The sequence below is a fragment of the Odocoileus virginianus genome, chromosome 7 (assembly GCF_023699985.2).
Source record: "Odocoileus virginianus isolate 20LAN1187 ecotype Illinois chromosome 7, Ovbor_1.2, whole genome shotgun sequence".
Taxonomy (NCBI): Eukaryota; Metazoa; Chordata; class Mammalia; order Artiodactyla; family Cervidae; genus Odocoileus; species Odocoileus virginianus.
The window spans coordinates 51680926-51692893 of NC_069680.1; the positions used below are offsets into that span (position 1 = coordinate 51680926).

The 11968-nt window shown below is 39.2% G+C and overlaps 1 long non-coding RNA gene across 1 annotated transcript in view; it reads right to left on the reverse strand.

The window, feature by feature from the left end:
- The window catches only part of LOC139036049 (uncharacterized), a 193080-nt gene that overhangs the window by 172460 nt on the left and 8652 nt on the right, over nt 1–11968 (reverse strand). The window lies entirely within an intron of this gene.

Genomic DNA, 11968 nt, shown 5'->3' on the forward strand with positions numbered 1-11968 from the left:
GAAATTTACAAACATAATTTTTGGCCTATCTTCCCACCACTGTAAAGACTCGCCATATGCTACAATTTTTATCTGAATTGCCTGATTCTTTAGTCCTGATGTTAACAGGGTGGCAGTGTTCTACAGGCCCATAGATTATGTCAAATACCTAGATTTTTGTCAGTTAATGCTTATAAAAATTAATAGTTTCTGCTAAAGTTTTCTTATCCCAATGAAATTGTTCATTTATTTAACTGATCATATTTGTCTCCACCTAAGAAGTGTTGAGCACATCCAAAGAGCTTTGGTCAGACAAAAATGATTAAGCAGAAGATGTGTTTAATCATTTGTTTTCAAGGCTTTTAAAACATTATTTTGGAGTTCTAAGTGCCTTCAGAGAGGACAATAAAACAAATTAGTGAGAACTGAAAGGTCAAACTCCAGTGTAGTCTATGACTTGTTACTAGATAGTAGCTAAAATAACACAATAATAAGACTAATAGCTTTTATAATACAGAGGTGAGACTGACTACAAACTAGAGAAGCTGTTATAGAACCAGTACCTGGGTCTGCTTGCCTGTGCACAGTAAAGTCAATCTACTGACCCTGGTTTGTGGTGAAGCAAAGTGCAGCATTTACTGCATCACCCCAGACCAGGAGTCCAGGACAGCTAATGCTTAAAGAGCCCGAATTCTTCCTGATGGGTTTCAGCAAAACATTTTTGAAGGCAAGGTGAGGGAGGGAAACCGTAGGGTGTTTGATCAGCTCATGCACAATTCTGATTGGTTGATGGTGAGGTAACAGGGCAGCATAACTGGAGGTAACAATATCTAACAACCCTTAGATTCTGGTAGGTCTGGGGTGGTGGTGCTTATGGTCATCAACTAGTTCATTCCTTCCATTTTGTGGGGGTTTTAGCATCTGTAAAACAACTCAGGAAATGTGCACCAGGTACTGTTATCTAAGTACTTCAGAGCGGAGCTAAAGCAGAGGATTTGGGAGAGGGTCCTGCTGTTAAACTCCATCCTTTTCTTTGCTATTTCTCCATCCTGAGTGAAGAGGGAAAATGATCTCTCTGGATCCATCCTGCTGAACAGGGGCAAAAGTCAGTTTTTCAGCATTAGAGATAAGAAAATCATTGACTTTCATTTCAAAGAATTCTTGAGTCCCAAGAAGCTTAGCATCAGTATTTTGTATTATGAAAATATTACCTCTCTTTTTGATGGCTTTTGTCATAGTACCCAGAGAAACATTTGAAAATTAGTAGACACATTACAATTAGGAAAATGATCAAAATGCACCCTTGTATTAATAGTATTTCCCAAAGGAATCTGCCTATTCCAGATGGCAACCAAGACAATAAGTTAAGATGCAGGTCCTCTCTACAAATACCTTATAAAATTATTATATTTATTTGGGTTTCAATTTCTCCAGGGGTATTAACATATCTAAAGAATCTAGTGACTTCTGCTGGGAGACTATAGCTTAAGATTGTCTTATTTATTATATGAGAAAGGTTTCATGATACGAGAGAAGAGCTTCAGACAATAAGGCTGCAGTTAGCAGCTGCTAGCAAATATTGTTTTGAGAACACCTGGCAATGTCCCTTAATCTTAAACAGTTTGGAAAATTCAAGTTCTCAGCCATACATGAACATATCTGAAATTGTATCCACTAGTTTTACCTAGGGTGTCTGACCAAAGCTGCTCCATTTTGACTTTTAAATCCTCGCCCTCCTCAATTGCCAAAGCAGATAGCAAGGTATATTTAATAAGCAACAAGTTTGTCAGAAGTATCAAAAATTTTCAAAACATTTGGTCAAATTGCATCATAAGGTACTGAACATTTAATCAAAGTGACAAAAGATTTCAAAAGCAAATACAGATCCCTTCAATAACAAATTGTAGCAATATTTTTGAATCCATTTCCTAAAGGAAATAAAAGCAAAATAAATAAATGGGACCTAATTAAACTTAAAAGCTTAAGTTTAAAGAGACCTCTAACAAAATGAAAAGACAACCTTCTTGAGGTAAAATGTTTGCTAATGATATGCCCAATAAGGGGTTAATATCCAACATATATAAAAAGCTCATACAACTCAACATAAAAAAAAAAAACTAACTACATGATTAAAAAATGAGAAGAATGGAATAGACATTTTTCCAAAGAGATAAATGCAGGTGGCCAATAGGCACAAGAAAAGATGCTGAGCGTCACTAATCCGAGAAATGCAAATTAAAACCACAATGAACTATCACCTCACACCTGTAAGAATGGCTATCCTCAAAAGGAATACAACAAATGTTGGCAAGGATGCAGAGAAAAGGGAACCCTTGTACACTGTTGGTGAGAATGTAAATTGGTACAACCACTGTGGAAAACAGTGACGCTTTCTTAAAAAACTGAAAAGAAAGCTAACATATGACCCAGAAATTTCACTCCTGGGTATATATCCAAAATACCCAAAACATTAATTCCAAAGATACATGCACCTCGGTGTTTGCAGCAGCATTATTTATAACAGCCAAGATATGGAATCAACCTAAGTGTCCATCAACATAAGAATGGATATAGATGTGGATATGAATGTATGTGTATATATACACATATATGCAATGGAATATTAGCTATAAAAAATGAAAATTTGCTATTTGCAGCAACACAGATGGATTTGGAGGGCATTATGCTAAGTGAAATAAGTCAAAGACAAATACTAATCAATATTGTTTATATGTAGAATCTGAAAATTACAAAAAAACTAGTGAATATAGCAAAAAAGAAGCACATTCAGATACAGAGAACTAGATGTTACCAGTGGTGGCGAGGTACAACCAATGCTCCGTCGTCAGAGAAGCAGCCACATGACCATACTTGATCCAAAAGGGAGAATCCCAAACCAACGACTGGTCAGAGAGGAAACCAAAATGATTGTCCGAAAGAGAAAATCCCAATCAACGCTCTGCCACAGGTGAAGCCAACACAACAGGGAAGGACAGCCTGGTGTCATCACACGCGAGCCCCGTCACTCACCAAAGATGTCTGAAGCGGCCAGAGCGAGTGCCTTGTTTGCTTCACCACAGAAGCGCTGTGGGCCAAGGACGCCCGGGTTGTGGCAAGCGCTGGGGGCTGTCCCTGAGGAAAAGACGCTCAGTTAGCTGCTGCACAGGCCCCAGGAGCCACCATAAGCCCAGGCGAATGCGCCACGGGGGACGTCCCTTCAGGACCATGCCCACCTCAGGTGCCAAAATTATTACCAAACCAAACTTGGGTCCTCTCAGCAAAAGCCAGTTTCTGACTTAGACGATCCTGAAGGAAAGTGCAGAGTTTCTTGTAGGAGTGAGAGCCTGGGACTGCTAAAGCTCAAAAAACCTGAGCACTTACAGCTGCTTCTGCTGCTGCTGCTAAGTCACTTCAGTCGTGTCCGACTCTGTGCGACCCCAGAGACGGCAGCCCACCAGGCTCGCCCGTCCCTGGGATTCTCCAGGCAAGAACACTGAGTGGGTTGCCATGTCCTTCTCCAAAGCACGAAAGTGAAAAGTGAAAGTGAAGTCGCTCAGTCGTGTCCGACTCTTGGCGACCCCATGGACTGCAACCTACCAGGCTCCATCGTCCGGGGGACTTCCCAGGCAAGAGTACGGGAGTGGGGTGCCATTGCCTTCTCTGGCTCCTACAGCTAGACACTTTTAAAGACAAAGTGCGTAAGGGGAGGGCCCTCCTCCCCTGGGAGGGGAGGGATGCGATCTGCTCATGCGCAACTCTCTGATTGGTTGATGGCCAGGTAACAGGGTGGGGTCACAGGTGTTAACATTATCAATCCTCAGGGTCTAGGGCTACATGCTCGAGCTGTCAAGTAGTTAATTCCTCCCATTTGGTGGGGGTTAATGGTGTGATCACTCACCTAGAGTCACACATCCCAGAATGTCAAGTCAACTGGGCCTTGGAAAGCATCACTACGAACAAAGCTAGTGGAGGTGATGGAATTCCAGTTGAGCTATTTCACATCCTGAAAGATGATGCTGTGAAAGTGCTGCACTCAATATGCCAGCAAATTTGGAAAACTCAGCAGTGGCCACAGGACTGGAAAAGGTCAGTTTTCATTCCAATTCCTAAGAAAGGCAATCCCAAAGAATGTTCAAACTACCGCACAATTCTCACATGCTAGTAAAGTAATGCTCAAAATTCTCCAAGCCAGGCTTCAGCAATATGTGAACCGTGAACTTCCACATGTGCAAGCTGGTTTTAGAAAAGGCAGAGGAGCCAGAGATCAAATTGCCAACATCTGCTGGATCATCGAAAAGCAAGAGAGTTCCAGAAAAACATCTATTTCTGCTTTATTGACTACGCCAATGTCTTCGACTGTGTGGATCACAGTAAACTGTGGAAAATTCTTAAAGAGATGGGAATACCAGAACACTCGACCTTCCTGTTGAGAAACCTGTATGCAGGTCAGGAAGCAACAGTTAGAACTGGACATGGAACAACAGACTGGTTCCAAATAGGAAAAGGAGTACGTCAAGGCTGTATATATGTCACCCTGCTTATTTAACTTATATGCAGAGTACATCATGAGAAACGCTGGGCTGGAAGAAGCACAAGCTGGAATCAAGATTGCCAGGAGAAATATCAATAACCTCGGATATGCAGATGACAGCACCCTTATGGCAGAAAGTGAAGAGGAACTAAAAAGGCTCTTGACGAAAGTGAAAGAGGAGAGTGAAAAAGTTGGCTTAAAGCTTAACATTCAGAAAACTAAGATCATGGCATCTGGTCCCATCACTTCCTGGGAAATAGATAGGGAAACAGTGTCAGACTTTCTTTTTTGGGGCTCCATAATCACTGCAGATGGTGATTGCAGCCATGAAATTAAAAGATGCTTACTCCTTGGAAGGAAAGTTATGACCAACTTAGACAGTATATTAAAAAAGCAGAGACATTACTTTGCCAACAAAGGTCCGTCTGGTCAAGGCTATGGTTTTTCCACTGGTCATGTATGAATGTGAGAGTTGGTCTGTGAAGAAAGCTGAGCACCGAAGAATTGATGCTTTTGAACTGTGGTGGTGGAGAAGACTCTTGAGAGTCCCTTGGACTGCAAGGAGTTCCAACCAGTCCACCCTAAAGGAGATCAGTCCTGGGTGTTCACTGGAAGCACTGATGTTGAAGCTGAAACTCCAGTACTTTGGCCATCTCATGCAAAGAGCTGACTCACTGGAAAAGACCCTGATGCTGGGAGGGTTTGAGGGCAGGAGGAGAAGGGGACGACAGAGAAATGAGATGGTTGGATAGCATCACCGACTTGATGGACATGGGTTTGAGTAGACTCTGGGAGTTGGTGATGGACAGGGAGGCCTGGTGTGCTGCGATTCATGGGGTCGCAAAGAGTCGGACTCGACTGAGTGACTGAACTGAAAGCTTCCCTGGTGGCTCAGCTGGAAAGAATCTGCCTGCAATGTGGGAGACCTGGGTTGATCCCTGGGTTGGGAAGATTCCCTGGAGAAGGGAAAGTATTCTGCCAGATTCTGCCCTGTAAAATTCCATGGGCTGAATAGTCCATGGGGTTGCAAAGAGTCAGACAGGACTGAGCAACTTTCGCTCACTCACTCAGAGCAACTCAAATGTTCTTCAGATATTATTATTCAAGTACTTCATGGAGGAGCAAAAGCAATGGATATTCGTTAGGGGTTTACCCTGGGAAAGCCCCATCGGGTCCTGCTCACTTATAAAGCCTTCCACCAGTAGTCTCTCTTAAGTGATCTTTTGGCAACTTTTGTGAGGTTTATCAGAAGGGGGAACATGTTTTGGATCAAATTTCTGCAATATCATGTTTAAAATTAGTTACAAAGCAAATTTACTCAGCCTCCCACTTATATGCATCTTGCTTTTGTAACTGAAACTGGGGTCCAGCTGGTGCCACTTGGAAGCCATTAAAGAAGACAGTTTAGTGGAAAGAAACCTTTGCTTTATTTTGGATGCCAGCAACCGCGGGGGTGGGGGGGGGAATGCCTGTCCAAACGCAAACTCCCTGCCCTGGCACCCCAATCCCCACCCCCATCCCACCCCTGCAGACAATCAGGGGGCAAGAGCTCTTATAGACAGATGGAGGAGGCTACATGCAGAAATAGTACAATCAGCTCTGACAGTTGTCATCCGTGGTCCAACCAGAGTATATCTTGTTTTAAGTATAGTTAAACTTCAGTTTCAGGGTGGGGTTTTTTTTTTCTCATTTCTTGAGGCCAGTTCTTGGATTGTGGTTAGACGGTAAAGAATCTGCCTGCAATGCAGGAGACCTGGGTTCGCTCCATGGGTTGGGAAGATCCCCTAGAGGAGGGCATAGCAACCCACTCCAGTATTCTTACCTCGAGAATCCCCATGGACAGAGGAGCCTGGCAGGCCTACAGTCCATGGGGTTGTAAAGAGTCGGACACGACTTAAGGATTAAGCACAGCACATGCCATGGCTCCAGTCTGGTCATCGTGTAGTTAACTTCTCCACGTGGGGTCTCAGTATCTGTAAGACAGCTCATAGAAGATGGCTTGAGAAGGAGCTAAAGCTCCTCCGCTATGCTTAACGACTATTATTATTTGGTCTCCTTTGACTGTTTTCCTTTGTTTCTGCATTTTCTCACTTTTCTGACTGAACTACTGTTTGGCTAAAGTTTTTTCACATACAAAAGGCAAGCATAGAGTGGGGGGGCAAAGCCCATATGGTCCTGCTCCATCTCACTTTATTGCTCACACCTGAAAGGTGGGTTTAATACCTATTTTCTAACTGAAGTAATGTTTCCCTCTGATACAGGTATTTCTACTTCAAAGTATTTCACTAAAAAGCCTATGAACATAGCTGACATAGTTTGTGATTATAATCTCCATGAGCAATATCTCAGTGTGTGTTATTAAAAAGTTATCTGATCCTGATACTGTTGTTTTCTGCTTCTCCCAAACAGCTTTTCTTCATTAATTATTTATTTTATATATATGAAGTGTTCACTGCCGAAGGACTTCTGGGCTTGTGCATAAAATTTAAACTAATTCTGCAGCTAAAATCCTCTTAAACTAAAATGAAATTACCAAGTTAATGGAGCGGTATAATCAAACCAGAGTTAATAAATATGGTGTGGCCTTAATAGATGCCATAAGAACAAATGTCAATAGATATTGACAATTTGCCATGTGAAAGCATGACATTTATTATATTTACACTCATGTTGTCATGCATTTATTATTTTTATGGTCCAGCTCTACTGAATGCATTGAAAGCACAGTATTGGACCTCATGGAAATAAAAGAAACAATTTTCCACTTTCTGAAAGTAAGTTATCTAGGATTTTAAAAAATAGCATGCATTTAAAGTTCACCAGAGGGGTTAGCCCATCAAAATGCATACACACCCACCAACACAAAGTATGAAAATGTGCCTTTAAATCTGGCACAAAAACAGGAGTCTTAAAGAGAGGTTTTTAGTTATAACAACGGTGTTTGTTGCATCTCTTTGTCTTTCATTCTTCAGAAGTCAAAATATTTAAACTTGTGGGAGTCTTTTTTTTTTTTTTTTTGCATGGAAGCACATAATCCTTTGGAGCAGACACGGCTGGTTCTTAACTTCTCCTCAAATCTCCTTATCAACATTTGCTTATATTTCATACATTTCGTATTTCAGATTCTGAATTCAAGAATGAAAGTGCATCCCAAACTGATTACAAAGTCTATGGACCCTTTAACTTAAATGTGTTTTACGAAATTCTGCCTCATCCCTAAACTATATGAAGAGATGAAAGGACCTCACACAAGTGGCCACATGGCCTTTTAGATCTCATTATTCATAGATTCTTGTTTATATAGTCAGATAAAAAGTGATAAACTGCCAAATAACAGAATTGTTGCTTTTACTTGGATAAAAAAGTTAAAAATCACATTATTGATTTATTATATTCATTAAAAACACTGAAATGTTTTGAACTTTCTCTTACAAAAATGTTTGGTGACTGAGCCAATGTTTTGTAAACAGGATTTGGGCAGTGGAAACAAAATATTTTAAAAGGAAAAATATGAGAAATCCCTAATTAAGAATCACATTAATAACTCCAGGAGGTTTGGGCACAATGGTTTGTAGATAACTGAACTTTAAAAAATTTTTTTCTTAAACTTTGGTTGATAGTTGTTCAAATGGAGTGATAGATACACAGAGGTTCATTACACTATTCTCTATACTGTTGTTTAAGTTTGAAATTTTCCATTAAAAAGTACAAAATAATGTTGCTTAATTATCATAGAAAATTTGCAAAGTACAAATAAGCAAAAAACCAGAAATCACACAAAGACACTATATATTTTAGTAGTTCTTTTAGTAAATATGTGTATAATCTAATACACACTAGATATATTATACACACATATTAGTATATGTGTACAGACAGATGCATAAATGAGTATCATGCTGTACATATCTTTTTAATTTTTATTTTAATTTTTCAAATTTGTTTCTTTTTTTGCATGTGTATTTTTTTTCTTTTCCTTTTTTTTTTTCAAGCCCTTGTGTCGAGGACTGACTTTCAATAGATCACAGCAAGGAAGCTGCTCTGTTATGAAGGAAACCCCAACCCCAAAATAGGATACTATGTATGTCTTTGTACTGTGCTTTCTTTTAATTAGCCACTAACAGTTTTTCAAACAAGATACTTCATAACCATACAGAATTTTATCTTATGGATTGAACTTATTTTATCTTTACCCCATTGTTTGATATTATTTTATTTCTCTCCCTCATCCCATGATTATAAACAACATTATATCAAAAATTATTGATAAACTTTTCAGGTATTTATGTCCATAGGATACATTTCTAAAAATGTAATTTCCAGGTCAAGGACTATGCAAACTTTATATTTTTATGAATATTGTCATATGAACTTCCCGAAACAGTTTAATTCACAGATCTATGAGAAGTACCCAAGAATTTGTGAATTTTGATTCGCAAAAGATACTATGATTGTTTTAACTTTTGTTTTTTATTTTTAATGAGGTCAAACCTCTTTCATGTGTTTCTTTTCATTAACATGTCTTCATTTGAGATGTGTCTATACACACTCTTGTCTATTTATTTACTTGGGGCATTTTTGTTTTTCTTATTACTTCACATCCATTTCAGTAATTCCACTGCTGCTGCTGCTAAGTCGCTTTAGTCGTGTCTGACTCTGTGCGACACCATAGACGGCAGTCCACCAGGCTTCCCCGTCCCTGGGATTCTCCAGGCAAGAACACTGGAGTGGGTTGCCATTTCCTTCTCCAATGCATGAAAGTGAAAAAGTGAAAGTGAAGTCGCTCAGTCGTGTCCGACTCAGCGACCTGATGGACTGCAGCTTACCAGGCTCCTCCGTCCATGGGATTTTCCATGGCAAGAGTACTGGAGTGGGGTGCCATTGCCTTCTCCCCAGTAATTCCACTAATTCAATACAAAATCAGTTCAGTTCAGTTCACTTCAGTCACTCAGTCATGTCCTACTCTTTGCAACCCCATGGACTGCAGCATGCCAGGCATCCATATCCATCACCAATTCCCGGAGTTTACTCAAACTCATGTCCATTGAGTCGGTGATGCCATCCAACCATCTCATCCTCTATTGTCCCCTTCTCCTCCCACCTTCAATCTTTCCCAGCATCAAGGTCTTTTCAAATAAGTCAGTTCTTCACATCAGGTGGCTAAAGTACTGGAGTTTCAGCTTCAACATCAGTCCTTCCAATGAATATTCAGGACTGATTTCCTTTAGGATGGACTGGTTGAATCTCCTTGCAGTCCAAGGGACTCTCAAGAATCTTCTCTAACACCACAGTTCAAAAGCATCAATTCTTTGGCACTCAGCTTTCTTCACAGTCCAACTCTCACATCCATACATGACTACTGGAAAAACCATAGCTTTGACTAGATGGACCTTTGTTGACAAAGTAATGTCTCAGTTTTTTAATATGCTGTCTAGGTTGGTCGTAATTTTTCTTCCAAGGAGCAAGCATCTTTTAATTTCATGGTTGCAGTCATCATCTGCAGTGATTTTGGAGTCCAAAAAATAAAGCCTGCCACTGTTTCCACTGTTTCCCCATCTATTTGTCATGAAGTGATGGGACCAGAAATAAATAAAATAAATTTGGGATTAATGTTTCACCTCAATCTTTCCACATGAAGATATGGCTTCCATATAAATGAAACCATTTTCAACATATTAATCAGCCACTTAAGGCAATTTACTCTAGTGGATAAAGTAATATTTATGGAAATATTATTATTAATGCTCACTTCTCAGATTCTGAGCAAAAAAACAACTTACATTCTGCCTAGATGAGAACATGAACTTCAGGTGTAAGTCCCCAAGTGAGTTGAGGGGTGAATGGTAGAGTTTGGAGACCTGTGGACACAGCAGTGGTGATCTTAAATGCAAGTGGATTGTCCTTTTAGCATCACCACCACAGCAATCATCTCCTTCCAAATTCAGTCACCTGAAGTCAATGACTGAATACTATTCTATTTCCTTGATGGCACCATTACATAGATTAAAATAAGTGAGAGGAAACACATCATTTTGTATATTGGGCTCTTCACATGCACAAAAAGAGTGGTATTTCCTGGTTGCATTTAGGACAACTATGGGCACAATCTATGTTACTTCCTAATTCCCTATGTAATTGTCATTTTACAAACTACTTCCATGTTTATGGTTTCCCACCTGGCTCAGTGGTAAAGAATCCATTTGCAATTAAAGAGATACAGGAGATGCAGATTCCATCTCTGGGGGTCAGGAGGATCCCCTGGAGAAGGAAATGGCTATCCAACCCAGTATTCTTGCCCAGAAAACCCCATGGACAGAGGAGCCCAGTAGGCTACAGTCCAAGGGGTCACAGAGTTGGACATGACTGAGTGCACATGTACAGTCCATGTTTATATCAACAGATTTTTACTTATAGCCCTCTCCTGCCAAATTTTTTAAAATTAAGCTTCAATATGTAAATAGATGAAAGTGTTACACTATTTATATAAATGTACAGTCTATTTTAACATGCATTTATTATAACTATAAACATATTTGCTTATTATAGCATGTATTTGTCTGTAAGTATAAAAACTAACATAATGAGACTGTTTCAGTCATGTCAGTCTCCGTAATGAAATTATTCCAAAATTCTGACTTGGTTTCATAATATTAAAAAAAAAAAAAACTTGATCTACATAAGTAACTACAAGTGGTAGGTTAAAAAAAAACCATAACTTCCCTGTAACTCAGGATATTCTTCAATTAAGTAATTCAGAGCTTAAAATAAAATCAAGTGTTAGTCACTAATTATATCTCAATTCAGGCAAAAAACATCTAAACCGAACCAATGGTGCTAGAATTACATTTTATATGACATTACATGAACATGTTATAGGTTCTTTTTATCAATATGTTGTCAAGATTCCATCATGATGATAACATGCAATCAGCAGACATTCCCAATCCTACCTCGTGCTACATACACACGAGCTATTTCAGAATTTTCTGTTGAACAGAACTACTGCCTGAATTTTCTTAATCATGCAAAATTTAAACATTCCTAGCCAATGAAACATTTGTACAATGTTCAAATATATGCACAAAAGTGGAGAAAAATTTGCACATGTGCAAAAAGTACCTCATCCTCAGTTTAACAGGTTGAGAACCTCCAATATGTTAATATGTGAATTATTATATATTTAAGTACATAGTTTTAAACTGAGTTTTAAATATAAGGCTAATAATAGATGCTTTGAAAAACTAATGTCAAATCAAATGTCACTGCAACCTTCAAACCCAGTTAGGAAACCACTGCTTGAGACACAGTACAGGATGCACAATTTGGGCCCTTGATCAGATAGTTTTGAATTTAAATTCTATAGCCTCCACTAAATAGCTGTGTTACATGAAGTAAATAATTAACTTCTTTAAGCTTCAGTGCCTACATTTGTTATGAAATTTAAATAAGAAATGCACA